At 46.0% G+C, this 17,196-nt stretch overlaps 1 long non-coding RNA gene across 2 annotated transcripts in view; it reads left to right on the top strand.

Annotated features, from left to right (window-relative positions):
* The window catches only part of LOC114011151 (uncharacterized), a 29,324-nt gene extending 16,631 nt beyond the window's left edge, over window positions 1–12,693 (top strand). The window contains exon 4 of one of the 2 annotated variants that reach the window (XR_008749332.1): window positions 10,603–12,693. This is a non-coding gene — a long non-coding RNA (uncharacterized LOC114011151). The remainder of the gene's footprint in view (window positions 1–10,602) is intronic. The other variant, XR_003552955.2, reaches the window with a different exon arrangement.
* Window positions 12,694–17,196: the final 4,503 nt, after the last annotated feature.

Consider the following 17,196-nt stretch of genomic DNA (forward strand, 5'->3'; position numbering starts at 1 on the left):
CACCCTGACCTTCCTGTGAAACTAGACTGGACCTTTACTTTTTAAGAACTTGGAATAGCCTGAATAGAATTTTAAAATTTGACACAGATTTTTCCTAGTGCTAGGATTTCAATATAATTTCACGTATTCCAATAGGACTGAAAAGGCTTGAGTGTTTTGATTTGAATAATCAAAATGTTATGGTGTCACTCCAGCTTATTTCCGTCTTTCACATTCTCCTTTCCTAATGGGCTTTCTCTTTGCCTGTACCAGAGCCACTTACAGTTTTGGCCTCTTTTCCTTCAAAAAAAATCACCTGTTACATAAATGTGATAGTCTTTTGAAAAGCTAGGCTCTAGCTTGTAAATCCTGCATTTGCTTGGTGTGTATGTACAACTTGGCAGTGAGCATGCTTAGCAGATTAAGGAAGTCTTAAGATTTCTTCTAGCTAACAAGATAAAATAAACATGTAACACTCTTATAAGCAGTGAAGCAAGTAGGTCTCAGTTTCTTTTGCTTTATATCAGCTTTTGGGTTGACTGGTCTATGATGCAAGCTACGATAGAAGCTTTTCTCCTGGTTGCATGGATTACCTGACATCTATTAAGAAGTAAATATGACACTGGGCCTTTTTTCTCATTGGAGAAATAGTTACCTCTCATCAGTCTTTATAAAACTGTTAAAAAGTAGTAGTGCTGAGACCTCTCTCCGTGTTCTTAAACTTAATGAAAAGAGTGTTATTGGAGAACGCAGAACCACGTACAAATTATTTCACACGCCTCTTCTTCAGCAAATAGGCTAAACAAGGCGCGTACGTGTTTTCCTCTTAACCTGCCCTCCGTTCCATGTCTGTCTGCTCCCCTTTGTTAGTGATTCTGCTGGGATGGCAGGCCACAAGACCTACTGATCGGGACATGTGGCTGGGAGCAGAAAGGAGGGCTTTTTCACCAGTTCCACCCCTCATTTGCCATGATGCTAAGGGCAGGTAATTCAGCTACATATTTTTTCCCTTCTTTTTATCTCTTTACAACTTGACTAAAAACAGTAAGGCTGTCTCTTGCTCCGTATTTGTACAGGGGAGTCCCAGTCATGTATCCAAGCTGTACGTGCTTCTGCCTCGGTAGGTGTTTTGGGTCTGGCTGAGTCCCATAGCGCCGTGCTTGCACTGGTAGCTAGAAGGGTACTGGTAACACACCAGTGTTCTGACTGCTGCTGAGCAGGGCTCGCACAGCACCCAGGCTGTCTCTCCAGCCTTCTCCCACCTCTCACCAGTAGGCTGGGGGTGGGCAAGGTCTTGGGAGGGGGCACAGCTAGGACAGCTGACCCAAAGTGACCAGTGGAATATTCCATACCATATGACGTCTGCTCAGATATAAAAGCTAAGAGAAAGGGGGGTGGGGGCATTTGTTATTTGCAACATTTGTCTTTTGGAGCAACCGCTACATGTACAGAAGCCCTGCTTCCTGGGATAGTGGCTGAACATTGCCTGCAGATGGGAAGCAGAGAATAACATCTTTTGTTTTCTTTCACTTCTGCAGGTGTGTGACTTTTGCAATAGCTTTGTTAAACTGTCTTTATCTTGACCCACAACTTTTTTTCATCTTTTTTTCTCCCACCCTGTTCTGCCAAGGCGGAGAATGATAGAGCGGCTTGGTGGGCAGCTGGCTTATAGCCAGGGCCAACCCACTGCATTTGGTAACAGTCATTCTTACAGTTTCTTACTTGTGCAGATGCACTGACCAGCATCCTAAACTCTCCCAAAATGGGAGACTTTTAGTACCTCATCTTAACATGTATTTTATTCCTTACTACAGGAAGAGCTAAAACTCTTTATACTTGAAACAAACAAACTAGCAGACAATACAATTCCTGGGGATGCAAAGTTCTCAAGACATAGAGATTCTAGCAGGGGTTTGGGAAGAAGCATTGGTAGACTTCCACCAAGTTACTCAGATGTCCTCTAGTTCAATGCTAGAGCTGGGATGAATTTCAAGCTAGTACTTCCTCCAGTTTAAGCCATGTAATTAACTTTAGTCTCATGTGAAAATAAAAAAAACCCCAACAATAAAATCAGGATGATCCACTGGGAATTTAATTTCTGATTAACATTAAGTGAATTCAATTACTCCCTTTTGGAAAACCTTGGTATCGTTATGTTCGGATGCTTCAGCCCCTTTCATAGCTAAAGAAGTATAACAACATCAATATTAGAACAGAATGAAAAAGAATAGTTCAGTTGGAAGGGACCTGCAACAGTCATCTAGTCCAGCTGCTTGACCACTTCAGGGCTGACCCAATGTTAAAGTGCATTATTAAGGGCATTGTCCAAATGCCTCTGAAACACTGACAGGCGTGGGGCATCAGCCACCTCTCCAGGAAGCCCGTTCCAGGGTTTGACCACCCGCTCGGTAAAGAAATGCTTCTTCACGTCCAGTCTGAACCTCCCCTGACAGACGCAGCTTGGAACCATTGCCAGGTGTTGTGTCCCCGGATCCCAGGGGGAAGAGCTCAGCACCTTCCTCTCCACATCCCCTCCTCAGGAAGCTATAGAGAGCGATGAGGTCACTGCTCACCTCCTTCTCTCCAAAGGAGACAAACCCAGAGTCCTTGTCTAGGACTAAAATGTTACTAGAGAAGTGATACATTAACAATAATGCTCAGCAATTATAGTTGTAAAAAAAACTGTACCAGCATTAATCCCACATCTCTGAGCAGTTAGCTATTACCACAGCCATTTTTACTGAAGAAGATTATAGGGCTCGTTTAGATTAAATGGGAAGATAGTTTTCAGGTTTTTATGCTAGCATAAAGCAACAGCAGTGTTGCTTGGGAGATCGTTTTAACTGGCCTCAAAGGCCAGTTGTTCAAGCATGATGCCCTCAGCTCAGGCAGCACCGGTCTGTCTTACACAACTTCCTTGGGACAGTGCAGAATGTCAGCACTCCAGGTTCTGTGGTGTGACAGCTTCCACACCTGACCTTGTTGACAAGGTCTTGTACTCATTAGAGCAGAAAGGTGTGAGCTTAGAGGTACACGTTCCTGGGTTCTTGACCAGAGTGTTCCACTGTGCTCCAGGGCTAATTAGTAAGGTCGTCTTTGAGTGTAGTTGTGTCTCAAGATGTTCAGGTTTGCACAAGAAAAAGGTCTTTGTCAAGGTTACAAGATGTTGATCAGAAATCCTTGGTACCAAAACCATTGCAGTGCAAAATGGTCTGTAGGTGTTAAACCCCATCTGTCTGCTAAAATCAGCATCAAACATGCTGAAGGACAGAGGTCTCGTCACAGTGCTGAAAACTACTTCGGCTGGACATAAACAGAAGCGTACCTGGTGAACAGTTAAAGTAGTGCTAACTGGTCAGCCTTACAAATTCCTCGTTCATGCCGACTGTGTGCTGTAGTGCTGTCAGTTCCACTTAAGAGATGGATGATTGTTTCTCTGTTCAAAGTCTGCAGAAAACAGCTTCTTGCTGTGTCATATTTGTAGCATCCATGTTGGCTGTGCTGGGTACATTTGCTGTCTCAGTTGTGTCATTCCAAGTTAATATCCCCATGTTAAAAGGTTAATCCTTAAGTTTACTCTCTGTCGTAGCTGTAGCTATTTTGTAGTATATGCCGTATGAGGTGAGTTTCTTGAAAGTGTTTTGGGGCTGTGTTAGGAAGCTGGACATAATTAGTTTGACCGTGACTTCTCTTATGAATTGGTCCCTGCGTATCCGGCATGGCTCAATGATGATTTTCTAGCTGCATAGTTCACACAGACCATAGCATTATTTATCCTGTGCAAACACTGAAACAACATCTCATGCTTTTCTCACTGTACAGTCTGGTTATTTTTTCATTGTCTTTTATCAGGATTTTCATCAATGTTTCCCCACAGCTTCCAGATTGTTCACAATGCAGATGCAGCAGTTCTGTTCACTGGGCTGGGCAACAGCAATCACGTTACCCATGCCCTGCATTCTTTACATTAGTTGTTCATAGGAAGAAAAATCTAATTATAGACAGTACTAATTGGGGACAGACGGAGACTTGGTTGTTTGTTTTAAAACCCACAATTGACATAATAAGAAGGCCTAAGCGCCATTTGCTTCTTTCTGATGCTTTTGCTAGTGACTGCTTATATTTTGATACAGCCTATTGGCTGTGAAGGTCAGTTCATTATATAGCAGTTTACACTGATACAGCTGTTGTGGCTGGCACTTAAGGTCTGAAGCAGGTGGGTTTGAACCTTAGAGCTTTTCAGTACTATTTTTGTGGCCATATTTTGATTTTCCATAAATATGTAAAACATTCAGAAGCCATGCAATGCTTCTGACTGTAACATCTTATGAAATTAACTCCACCAGTTAAGTTTAACATTTTGTCGGTGCTGAGTATAGGCTACAGATCCTTCCCATTCTGTGTTTCCCAGTATCTTCTGGAGAAGCCCTGCTTAAAGTGATGGGTTTAGTGTTTCAGGAAAGGTTTAAGGCATCTTTTTTATTTGAGGGGTCCTGTATGTTATTCTAATATTAATTATTTACAAGTGGTGTTCTGAGTATTTTATATCACATAGGGATGACTGCTACAAAGTTTCTGGGTTTTGTTGCTGTGTTCTTCACTACAAGAGCCATAAAAATTTTCTAGGTAAGAATTCCCAGCCATTATTTTTCATCTAAATGTATATTTTATAGCTTTCATAAAAGGCGTAGTACAGAATTATTTGTGACATGATTCTCGCTTAAAAAAAACCAAACCACTCCACTTCTACATAAGTTGAAAATTGTTTCATTTAAATGATTAATGGGTATAATGGTCCAGCTGAGACATCATAGGATTTAGCCTGTAGTTACTAAGCACCTAACACTGATATGGCTTATGTTCAGGAGGCCCATTTGGGTAAAGCACAGTATGACTTATGAGAATGTGTTTCATTTAGGAGAAGGTACAGCAAAGAGTAAAACCTTTCTTCATGAAGCCAGTTAACAATTATGAAAAGCATAGTAGAAAATACTTTTTTTCAAGCATCTCCTTCAGCCCTGGCACATTTCATGTCCATAGCTTCACTTAAATTAATGTGCTTTTTCCTTCTAGCATTTTAGGTATACTTAGAGCCACTGGTAGGCCTCAAATGTTACATGGACATCTTTAATGAGACCCTTTTGTGATTACTTGTATTAGTGAGGGCAGAGTTTTCTTCTGGAGTAACAGAAATGAAGGAAAGAGCGCTGCATTTTCCTAATGATTACTATTTATACGCTGTTTTTCTGTGCAGTTTTGTATTGCTTCTTAGCTGAACTTGGAGAGTTAAGACAGATCAAAGCTGTGCATTAGTCCAGGTAAGAAGTGAGAAGAGGTCAAGGAGTGAGGCAGCAGCAGAAGTAGCGATTTGGAGATCTGTGATAGAAGAAAGGGATTGAGAGATGTCAGATAATCAGTAGGAGAGCTCTTATGCACTGAAGTCATGCTGGAGAATGTGGCCATTTATAAAGATGATAAACAGAGATGGACAGGACCAGAAGCTATGGATTACAGTAGGCTTTAAATTTTTAATCTAGCTTTTTAAAAGCTGCTCATATTAAACAATTCTGATAGGGAAATCTGTATAATGCTTGTCTTCGAACTGCTCATCTCATCTTTCAAAGACCTCAGTGTCTAAATATACCTTCAGAGCTGATCATGGTTGATACGAATATTAGTGCTGATTGCTGTGTAATGGGGAGTGAGCTGTGGAATTCCACTTAAATGTGACTGTGATAGTGAAATATGACCATGGACAATAGAGCAAGACCTAAGAAACAATAGGTAGGTAGAGGTCTTTTACTAGATCAGCTGATTTAGTAGGAGAAAGTAGACAAGCTTTTGGACATTATAAGCCCTTCTTTAGTCTCAGATAAAACCATGGATTCAATAGCCTGACTGGTCTTACGGCACATTATAATATACCTCCTCGATAACTTCTCTGTTCCATAGATAACGAACTGCCTTTTTCTCTCCCTAATATTGTCTCCTCTCTTATCCCCTTATTTTCTCTTTTACTTCAAAGCTGTTAGTTATCTTCTCTTTCAGAGATGATCTAACTGCTATGCACCTGGATAAACTCTGAGCAATTGCTTTCTAGTTGTATTTAGCTCAGCTAATGTTATTTAGGTCTGCCACATCTGTGTTGGATCTGGTGAAGGCCTCTGAGCATTCAGAAGCTTGTCTGTGTTTTTGACAGCTATACTGGCTGGTTTAATGCAGCATTATACCTCTATCTGCAATGATTGTTTTTTGATGGATGAGAAAATGAATGAAGAGAAACTTGAACACCTACTGTACCCGCCAGACTGGAAACAGCAGTGACAAGAGTTTTAGTCATTTAAGAACTGTTACATTTTACCTTTGTCTTCAAGCCTTGCAGTTGTATTGGTTACCATGTAAGGAAGCAGTCCAGAAATGCTGATCTTTATGATCCCTTATACAGCTGTGTCTTACTCTGAACATTTGAAGGCAAAAATATTCCCAGGGTCAAGTAATATTTGTGACAGATGTTGATAACAGTTTCTGGTCTAAGTGCACTTCTCACCCTTTTCTTGTCTCCTTAGGCATATTCATTGATACTTCGATCTTTGGCTGTACACTGGTGAGCTTAGTAGGGCAGAAACTTGTATTTGTTGCCTTCTATCATGCAGTCTTCTGAAACGTGCTGGGAAATAGAGGGAGTAATTAGTGCAACTTCTACAGCTTTGCTTTCTTTCCTTTGCAACAACAGGGTTATTGACCATCCCAGCTTTTCTAAAGCTAAGTACTGTTTATTCAGTCATACAATTTATAGGAGTTAACCTCCTGTAAAACAACAAACTGTTATCCCATCCAACCAGGCAGGCTCTCACTATTTGTATAGATCATCTGATACCACCTCCTGGCACCACTATGTGACCCTAGTTCAGTTCTTGAGGAGACTATGAATAAACCTGGACAAGCAAACATGCATGCTCATGTGAGGATCACCACTGAGGTTGTTCCCAGCACTTCTTTGTTGCCAGACCTTTAGTATCAGATCAAACCAGTAAAATTATATCCCCCCCCATCTCCTTGGGGTGGATCTTTAAAGGGCAAAAGTCATGCACATTGCCAGTGTTGGTTTTCCTCTATCTGCTTTTCCTAACTTTCTGCTGGGACTCCACCGCAGGACTTCTAGGTCTTTGAAAATACGTTGCACATGGCTGAGGTTGCTATGAATACGTTACACTTAATGATAACACCAAAACAGAAGTGGTTGGATGTTTTGTGCTTTCTCAGCATTTGCTATGTTGCTGTGTTGCAGCTTTTGAATGACCCAGGATATTAGGACGTTGCAACAAGAATATTTTAGTTTTGGTTTCAAGGTTGCCCCAGTTGTAATTATAGAGAGACATAAATTTTGCTCTATCTTTTGCCCTCATAGTGCCAGCTGAAGCTGTCTATTTAGATTTCTGAGTTCCTTTTCAGCAAAGATGGAGAACATAGAGTGGTTATGTAGTTTCTACAGTTTCTGTAGGCAGTGGCCCAGTTCCCTGACTTCTTTCATTATGGAGTGGAAGAGAGCAGCCAGGCCAAACAATGATGGAGCTCAGCTGAACTGAATGGGCCTGAGACTCACTTGGTTGCTGGGCTTGCAGTGGAGCGAAAAACTATTTCTCTGCCTCTACACAGTGGGTGGGAATGCAGGAAAAGCTGTGAAGGAAAGGGATATAGTTGAGAGAAAGGAAAACATGAGGTAGGCCTGGGAAAAGGAGAGGATTTATGGAAACTAAGGAGAAGCTGGAGAGGACATGGCATAAATGAGAATAAGTGAAATGGAAAGAGAAGAAAGGCTGAAAAGAATTTCAGCCCTGAGAAGTTTTCAGAAATGGAAAAGTAAGAGACCTGTAAAAATAAAAATAACGTTTCTTCTGGGGTTCTGGGCGATGAGATGGTAATGATGTAGTGAAAAGGGGAGAGACAAAATCAGGGACTTTGTCTGCAATGCTGCGTGAAATGAGTTTTAAAAAGGCTTCAGTGCTGAGGCTAAGAGAATAGGGAAGCTAAAGAATTGTATGGGACAGAAGCCTGCAGACAGGCTGGAGTGCTTTGTTAAGTAGGGACATTTGGCAGTGTCTCTTGAAACCACTGCCCAGAAAGAGTTGTGGAAAATAAGAGGGGCAGTAGCTAAACCTCTTTATAGCAAGAACTTACTAGGAGACCAGTGGATTGTGGTATGTAAGAGTGAGATACAGTCAGCAGTTTCACTGGGGCTGGCATACAGCTACTAATGCTGCAGGATACTTTGCATACCACTTTGCTTCAATTAGATCTTTTCTGCTCCATCTTTCCTTAACAGAGCTACTACTCTGTTCACTTTCCAAATAAAATAATGGAATTAGCTGGAACAACTCTTGATGGGTCTATATGCAGCATTTGTTTCATTGTCTTACGTTGTACTTGCATTTAATATGATGATAAAACCCTCAATGCTTAGGTAACATTACCCTTCTTGTTACTAGTGGCTGAAATAGCAAGAAACAAGTGCATCTCACCTGGCTGTAAAAAAATCTTTAAAAATCTGAAATCTCAGCTTAAATTTTCAGAAGTGTTCATTTTCCCAGCAAAGCTATGGGTCTGAAAACATGCACAAACATAATCACTTCTGAAATTTTATTTTTATTGAGGACTGGATCTTGTCATTTTTCATTGTGGTGGAGAGCCCATCCTGTATCAAAAACAGTGCTGCCTGTAGAACAGTAAGACTTCAGGAGAGAAGTGCTTTCAAGTCACCCTGTATTTACCCACAGGGTATAAAATGTACCCCAAAGGGAAGGGGAGTTCCTGTCACAGAACTCTTTGCAAGTTACACTAATGGAGTTTCTTTGGATATACGTCTGAACATATAGGCTGTATGAAAAGCTACAGCTTGCTTTCATGCGCAATAAACAGTTCCCTTGAGTTGTCATGTATGTCACAGAAAATGTATTTTGAATTAAGAAATTTAAAGTGCTGAAGCTGCTAAGTGGCAGAACCAGGCCTCGTCCCTAGCGTAGCCTTAATCCAAGGCTGGTTTAAAACCCAGTCCAGTTAGTCCGTGGGAGAACAACAGATGATCAATTTGTGTACATAGCTGCTCTCAGAAACACAGGTGTTTCTAGAAAAATTAGTAGATGTGAATAGGAACTGCTTGTTCAAAGACTAAGCGTGCTTGAAGGAGTATGTGAGTTAAAGCTGGCAGAAAGAAGATCAAGATCCGAGGAGGAGCCTGGAACTGAGGCAGAGCTGGAAGAGAGATGAATCACCTGGGACAGAGTCAGGTGATGGATTCGCAGAACTGACAGGACCAAAGGAAACTCCTAAAAACTTCAGACATTGACTAATGGTTTGATAAGCGTATATAAGCTGAGCTGCATGGTTCTCTGCCACTCACTGGGGTGGTGGCCCGGCTCTGAGTTGTGATAGAAGCAAGTACCCATGTCTGTGTAAATTTTTCCTTTAATAACGGCAATTGCTGGGGCTTATCCGTAGGAAAATAAACCCCTGTGCCGCAGGTTCCTCGTGCTGCGGCTTCTCTTCTCCCTCCTGGTGGTGCAGGGTCATGGACAGAAAGAACCACCCGACTGTTAAAGCCATCAGATGCAAAGGATTTAACCGCTCCAGCCACGCGGGTGCTTTTTGGTACAGAGGCAACGGGTGATAGTGGCTGGGCTGCGAGTGGGCAAAAGGCAGAGCGAAGGGAACCCTGCGCCGCAGCGAGCATTCCCGGGGTCCGGTGTCTAAACTGGGCTGAGATCCCGCCCAGTGCTCAGCACAGGGTTGGTGGGGCGCTGCTGCCACCTGGCGACCAAAAGTGGGTACTGCACCCGCACGGTTGGTGGACCGCTGCTGCTGTTACCGGGCGGCCAAAAATCGGTGCTGCAGCCCTGGCGACGCGCACGCGCGGTGGCGCCTCCCCAGTCGGCGCTGCCAGCCGCCGTTAATAGCATCGCGATCCCGCGCTGCCTGCCGGGTGGTGCCGCGGCGCCCGCTGCTGCCTCCCGGTAAGCAGCCGCCGCTGCCATCCCCCGAGCACGCTGCCAGAGCGCGCTCGGCACGGGAGTACGGAACTGCAGCGCCGGGACAAACGCAGCCCGCGGGTGCTCGCTGCTGCAACGGCCCCGCCCCTGGCGACAAGCCCCCCACCTGGGGACCGCGGGGTGCAGAGCGGCTGCGCCCCTCCACGATTTCAATTCCCCCTCGCTCGGGAACGCCACTGTTCTGCCCGTGCGGTCCCTCGAAGCAGCACTCCTTGGCGCCGGGCCGCTTCTGCGCCTGCGCGGCTCGAGCCCCACACGCAGACGCCAGGCCAGTTCTGCGCATGCGCTGCCCTTCCGGTGCCAATAACGCTACTGCGCCTGCGCGAATCTCGAATGCGTCACGCACACCCCAATCTAGAAGCCGCACCCGAGGCGTCAGGCCACTTATGCGCATGCGCTGTCCCGAGTCTTGCTAGTAACGCCACTGCGCCTGCGCCAACTCCCCCTGGGGGGTGAAGGCAGCGACAGCGGGCTTGAAGAGAGGGACTTGGGGGGGGTACGGCGGTGGGGCTTGAAGAGAGGGACTTGGGGGTACCGGTGGGTCAAAAAATGGACACAAGCCAGCAACCTGTGCTCGCAGGCCAGAAAGCTGACCATATCCTGGCCTGCATCCAACGAAGCATGACCAGCAGGTCGAGGGAAGTGATTCTGCACCTCTGCTCTCGTGAGACCCACCTGGAGTACCGCATCCGACTCCTGAGTCCTTGGTAAAGCAGGTCAAGGAGAGCCACAAAAATGATCAGAGGGCTGGAGCACCTCTCCTAAGACAGGCTGAGAGAACTGGGGTTGTTCAGCCCGGAGAAGAGGCTCTGGGGAGACCTTATTGTGGCCTTTCAGTACTTAAAGAGGGCTTTTAAGAAAGATGGGGACAAACATTTTAGTGCGGCCTGTAGCAATAGGACAAGGCTTAGTGGTTTTAAACTGAAAGAGGGTAGATTCAGACTAGATAGAAGAAATTTTTTATGATGAGGGTGGTGAAACACTAAGAGAGGTTGCCCAGAGAGGTGGCAGATGCTCCGTGCCTGGGAACATTCAAGGTCAGGTTGGACAGGGCTGTAAGCAACCTGATCTAGTTGAAGATGTCCCTGCTTCCTGCAGGGGGGCTGGACTAGGGCACCTTTAAAGGTCCCTTCCAACACAAACCATTCTGTGATTCTGTAAACTACCACTATCATTCCAGCCACTGTGTATTTATATATACTTGAGGAAGTCGAGGTCCTTTGTTGGAGGAAAAATGCTAGATCAATGCTGCTGTAGGCTGTACACCTCAGCTTTGTCCACTGTATAGCCCAAACCAGGACTGCAAGTGCAGTCAGCTGATAGATGCTAGACAATAGAAGTTTAATATTATTAAGATTATGCCTGACAGTTCAAAGGAGCTTTTTAGAACAGGAGACCCTGACCTTTAGAAGGCTGAAACGATGGAGATTGTCTATTGTGATTACTCAGAACTGGGACGTATGGAACCTGAAGCAATCATCCGTGAAAGAAGCAGCAGAATAGTGAAGTGATCAAGATACGGAACAATTTGTGAAACCAACTGTCAAGACAGGAACTGATAGAAGACTTATTGTGGAATCAAGAGATTATGTAATGTTTAGGTAGATACTATAAATAAGTAACTGAAAATCTTGTAAGCTTGTCACTCTCTGCAGAGGTGACCCAACGCTGCTGGACCAATTAAAACTGCAAACCTACAGTAAGCCATGAGAGTTCGAGTCTCTTCTTTTACACCCTTCACAACTGAAATTTTACTGTGCAGGTTCTGAATTGCCTTGAAATTCTCAAGAGCTTTGCTCCAAAACATCCCTTCCAGAGATACTGATATTCAGGTCCTGGACTGAACACCATACCTGAGGTTGTTTTACAGCAGGGCAGCAAAGTTTTGTAGAACAAGTGAGGCTGAGAGACTGCCCAGACACATTCTCCCCCACCCATGTGGCAGCACCTTCAGAAAACACTTTTCTATTCATTCCTGATAGTTCTAAACATCTCTAACAAAATTTCACCAATGTCCTCCCTCCTGAAGCAGTGCTGCTGTTACCACAGATAGCAATGCAAAGATGTTCAAAGGAAATGGTCTGAAACACTTGGAAGCTAAAGGTCACAATAAGCAGGAAAAGAAAATACTTTACCATGTACATGAGACTGCTGGAAACTTTTTGCTGGTGCAAAGTGGAAATTGCCAGCTACCTGCAGGAGACAGTAATCTTTCATTAAAAGGCCTGAATCTACATAAATAAAGCAGTCATACCAGCGGCTGGATTTTCAAATCTTTGAATAAGATAGACAATAAGCAACTCATTGTCATGGGTGACAATACCAGCAAATATTGTCCTAAAAGAGAGATGAATTTCCCCTCTTCCTCACAGGCAGTCATGTGGAAAGCCATCATCACATACCGATGTTGACAATAACTGTTCTATGCAGAGTATTTTAGTGGACATAAAAATGGGAAGAAGGCGGAATTAAGTCTACTGGGAGGGAACTAACTGCTGCTGTAGGAAATACAAAAAGTTATCACAGAAACAGAGTGGAGAAAGTAACTGAGAGGGTCAGCTGGCAGGGTAAGAAAACCCTTAATGCAATAAACAACAGTGGTCCTATGTATGAAAACAAGCTGTGTTCAAAAATAAAGTTCTAAACTTACCACAAACACACACACCCCAAACCCCACCCCTCCAAAATCCCCCAAAAGACAAAGGTAATTAGTATTTTAACCTTGAATATGAAAAGGATATGGATATTAGGTGTCAGTCCTCCCTGACACTCGCTAGCAATCATACACACCCTCCCCTGGAAGATTTCAATGCATCAAGCTCACATGCTACATTACACTTTTGAATGTCCGTGCAAACCTATCGCATATGTTAACTGCGGACCTGACGAGAATGGAGATGCGCAAAAGTCCAAGTGCCTAACAATGGCCCCCATAAATTTCCCTAGTGACACCCACCCTTGGACCCTTGCTACCCACAGCACTCCCCTTTGAATCGTTCACTGGGGTGGTAGCCCAGCTCCGAGTCGTGACTAAAGCAAGCCCAGTGGTAACCACGTCTGCGTGCATTTTTTCTTTACCAGTCAATACTGCTATAGTTGCCATTTAAATAACTGACTGAACGTCAAGTGTTACCAACAGAAACTGATAATCATAGAGTTTCACAAAGATGGGTGGACACTTCCAATCTAACTTGCCAGACGTGTGGTGGAAATCAAACTAGCCATGTACTTTTTCCAGACAGCAGAAGAAATTGCTTGCTGCATGCAATACAATTTGATCGCTTTCAAAATGCCTCTCCTGGATGAGACTGTTTGCTCCCTGCAAGTTTCTCTTCCTCTCCATTTATAATATAAGGAGCGAGAGCAACCAGTTCAGACTGAGTAATCCCAGTGCAGGCTGTCCACACAAGTAAGGCAGGAGGCCTACATGTGGTAACAGAGATTTAGATACAGAAAAGCGGGGTTTGACCCCAGACATTACATTCGTAACGCCACAGCCTTTGAATACAAAGGTTGCTAAGTGACGCAACAGTAAGAACGCTATCACCACACTTCTGTGACAACAGGAGAAGCTCTTGTACATACCCACTGTTCAGCTCTTGGCTTAGTTTAGCCTTTCAGCTTTTAAGAACAGAAAAGTTAAATCTGAGTTACAACAAATCAGCAAATTTAGTTCATGCCAATACAGAGAACTACACTATCTCCCAGAACAGATAATAAGGACCTCATGTTTTAGAAAGACAAAGTTGGGACAGTATTACCGTTAGACTGCAACACTACCAGAATTGTTCCCGGTTTGTATTGAAGTAGAACAGTAAGCCATAACATGTAAAAAAATACAGAGGAGAGGTTTATGTAGCCAAGGACCACTTACTCCAACTTGTAACTGATAAATCAACAGAAATCTATTATATGGGTATGCATTAACACACACAAAACAAACATAGTAAGATGCAGGTTTAGGCTTAAGGGTCAAGTCAGTGGAACCTTCCCTGGAGAGAGGCTCTTTCCTCTAACCAGCCCATCCCATTTGTCAGCCTCCTAGGATTTAAAGATGTAACCAAAGTCAAGTTTTGCCAGAGCAGCTGCTTGATTTCTAGTAGGAAAAACTTATCCACTCAGCAGTTTTGCTCCTGAAATGCATCAATGAGTCCTTGTCCCAATTTCAGAGGGGCTAGGCAAAGACTTGCCTCACAAAAGTACAGAGTATGACATATATATATATACACACACACAGGAGCTTGTCTGACCTGCCAGTTTAATAGATTTGTGTCCTATAAACTCTTCAGGAGTTTTTTGTGTTCAGTTCAGTGTTTAAAACGCTGTGAATTCAGCCGTCCCTTGTTCCCACGAATCTCATAGCAGGCATATGGTGATGGAAAGACTGAGAGCATCCATCCAAGAATGGCAGAATAGCATCTTACCGCGTCTCTCTGCTTCTGGAGTCACACGATTGGCAGGTTTATCCAAGCGTTGTTTAAACAGCTTGTGCTCTATGTACTGCTGCTGCTCTCCTGCTACATCCATGGCATTGATGCTCAAATCTGAAAGCAGTGATCAAGCAAAACAGTTTATCAACACACATTTGTTATGGTCTGTAGCAAGATGAGGAAGTGAAAAGACACAATCTTTCGACCAGCAGGGTAAAAACGTGCCAAACGGGGAGAGCATGTACAGCTAGGGTCAAGTGACCGACAGGGAACAAAACACACGGTGCAGCACACTAAACGACCCTCCCAGGTACGGGGTTTGGTTTGGTGTTCAAGAAGGACAGTTTCCAACTTCCAAGAAAGCGTTACCCTGAAAGGTAGACACGCTTAAGGCAAAAAGCCAAAAGCAAACCCCTCGAAGCCCAGAACCATTCTCAGGAACACGGGAGTTAAGCCTAAAACCGGTTGAAAGCTTATAAAAACACTAGCAACAGTGCCTGAACGAGAAAAGAGGTCACGAAAGTTTTTCTTGTAAAATGGAAGGGCATGAAAGAGAACAGAATTCGACAGACGATACGTAAACCTCTCCAGCTCTTTCCCCGTGCCTATCGGACATCGGTTTCCAAAAACTTTCTCGGGTGAGCGCCTTTTGTCTTTGAGCAGTGCAACAGACGCTTTGCAAACAGCACAAGTCTGCTTTTGAACCATCGTTTCAGACTTTGCAATCACTTGAGATGGGGCGCTTTGTACTTAAGAGAAACAAAACCCACTCTGAGTCTTTCCTTTAACGATACAGGCCTATTCCCCTTTCCCTTAGAGAAACAACCTACTCGCTTCTGAGCTCTCGAGGAATCTTAATACTCCCAACACACTGCGCCGTCAAGATGAACAAAGCAGTTTCCTACCACGTTGCCAGCGAGCGATAGGACCGTCTCGAGACGAAGTTTCCTCGGACAAAAACCCGAGAGATCTTCAAGACTCGGTCCAAACGGCTCCGTCACCGTTCAATCGCAGTCCCCTTCGGCTCCACACCACTGCCTTGTGGGAACGCCCCCTAGAAAAAAAGAAACGCTTTCATCAGGGTAACAAGCAGAATACAGCTCTAGCCTTGAGGACGGCTGGCACGCACACGGCCTGTATCGCCGCGGTCCCCTGAGCCGCAGCTCAGCGCGCGCCGACAGCGGTGACGGAGGACGCGCTGAAGGCGAAAAGCCGAAAGCCAACCCCCCGAAGCCCAGAACCGTGCTCAGGAACCCAGGAGTTAAGCCTAAAACCGGTTGAAAGAGCTGCCTCCTACCTGTTCCCCCGCCACCTCTCCCCCTCCGAGGTCAGCACCTTTCCTCGCGATCCCTTTTCGCAAACAAAAGACGGACGCCTGCGGTCTCAGCTCGGTACCGAAGCACCACGATGCGCTTGCCGGCTGCGTGCTCTCTCACAAGGCTGACAGCTTCTCTGCACGCAACAGCCGAGGCCCTGTGAAAGGGGAGGAAGGCAAACACCGATAACGTCTCGCCGGGGTCAGGAGGGAGTCGGGGTGCGCCGCAGTCAGAGCCCAACGCCTTCCCCAGAGGAATTACCGGGGCACAACAAGAGGCAGGAGCGATCGGCAGACAGGCAGGTAACACGCACGGCAGCGATACCCACGGCAGACTGGCAGGACGCTTCCAGCCGCTTCACCGCGCCGCTTTGTTTCGAATTTCGTTAAAAGGCAGTCCGATTCTTAAGGCTCACTCTGCTTTGAATAGCTGCTGGAGAAAGGCTAACACGTGGCATCGGCGTTACCGTCGGAATTCCGGCGTAAAAATCACGGCAAAGCCGTGCCTTGTCAAGCGGCTTCCCAAGCAGGCTCTGGAGCCTTTCCACGAGACGGTCAAAGCCGGAGTCCCGCGGGAACCCTGTGCCAGCTCCGTCAGTACGGCCGAGCTCTCCGACAAAGCGCACCGCCGTACGGAAACGTAAAGCGGGTTTATACCTCGGGCTCCTTTACAGCCTCGGAAAACAATACTGCCCGGCCGGACGCGCTGCTTTAAGCGCCTAGCAGGCCCGGCTGCGTTACCACCAGGGACCGACAATTCCTCCCCGGCCGTTGCCCGAGCCGCAGCGCAGCACTCGGAAGCGGCGGGCACACGGAGCCTCGCGGGCCCTCGGCGGCTACAAAAGGGATCCCTCCGTAGTCAGCAGTCCGACTCGCAAGCACGAAGCACGCGTGGCAAAGTAACATCTCGAGCGACCTTCGGTTCCGCTCCCCTTGACTTGTCGACGGACGCTTCCGGACGAACCTAGGGACAAAGGGAAAACAAAAGACCCCCGTTTCGCTGGGAAGCAAACCAAAAGGCCTCTTCCCCTCGGCTGCTCCGGCCCCGGAGCTGACTGTCACGACACAAGACCAGCCAGACACCTGAGCTGCTGCTGCCTCCCAGCCCTCCCCGGCAGTTAAAAGGCTTGCGGAGAAAGCAGCAGTCGGGGGCGACGGCTGGGGATTCCGCTGCCGGCTTCCTTTTCTTGCTCTGGCCCGCTGGCAGGGGCGGGAAGAGGCTCCTGAGCCACCCCCCCCCGCGACAGCGTTACCGCAGGCCCCGAGGCAGCCTCTCTGCGGCCCGCGGGGGCCGGCAGCCCCAGCCGCCTGCCACGGCTCAGGCCAGCGGCTGGGGGAAAGACAAAGCCCCGCGCAGGGCTGCGGCGGCTGCCCGGGCAGCCAGGAGGCGGCGGCGGGTGGGCGGCGGGGCGGCGCGGGCCGACCCCTC

The sequence above is a fragment of the Falco peregrinus genome, chromosome 12 (assembly GCF_023634155.1).
Source record: "Falco peregrinus isolate bFalPer1 chromosome 12, bFalPer1.pri, whole genome shotgun sequence".
Taxonomy (NCBI): Eukaryota; Metazoa; Chordata; class Aves; order Falconiformes; family Falconidae; genus Falco; species Falco peregrinus.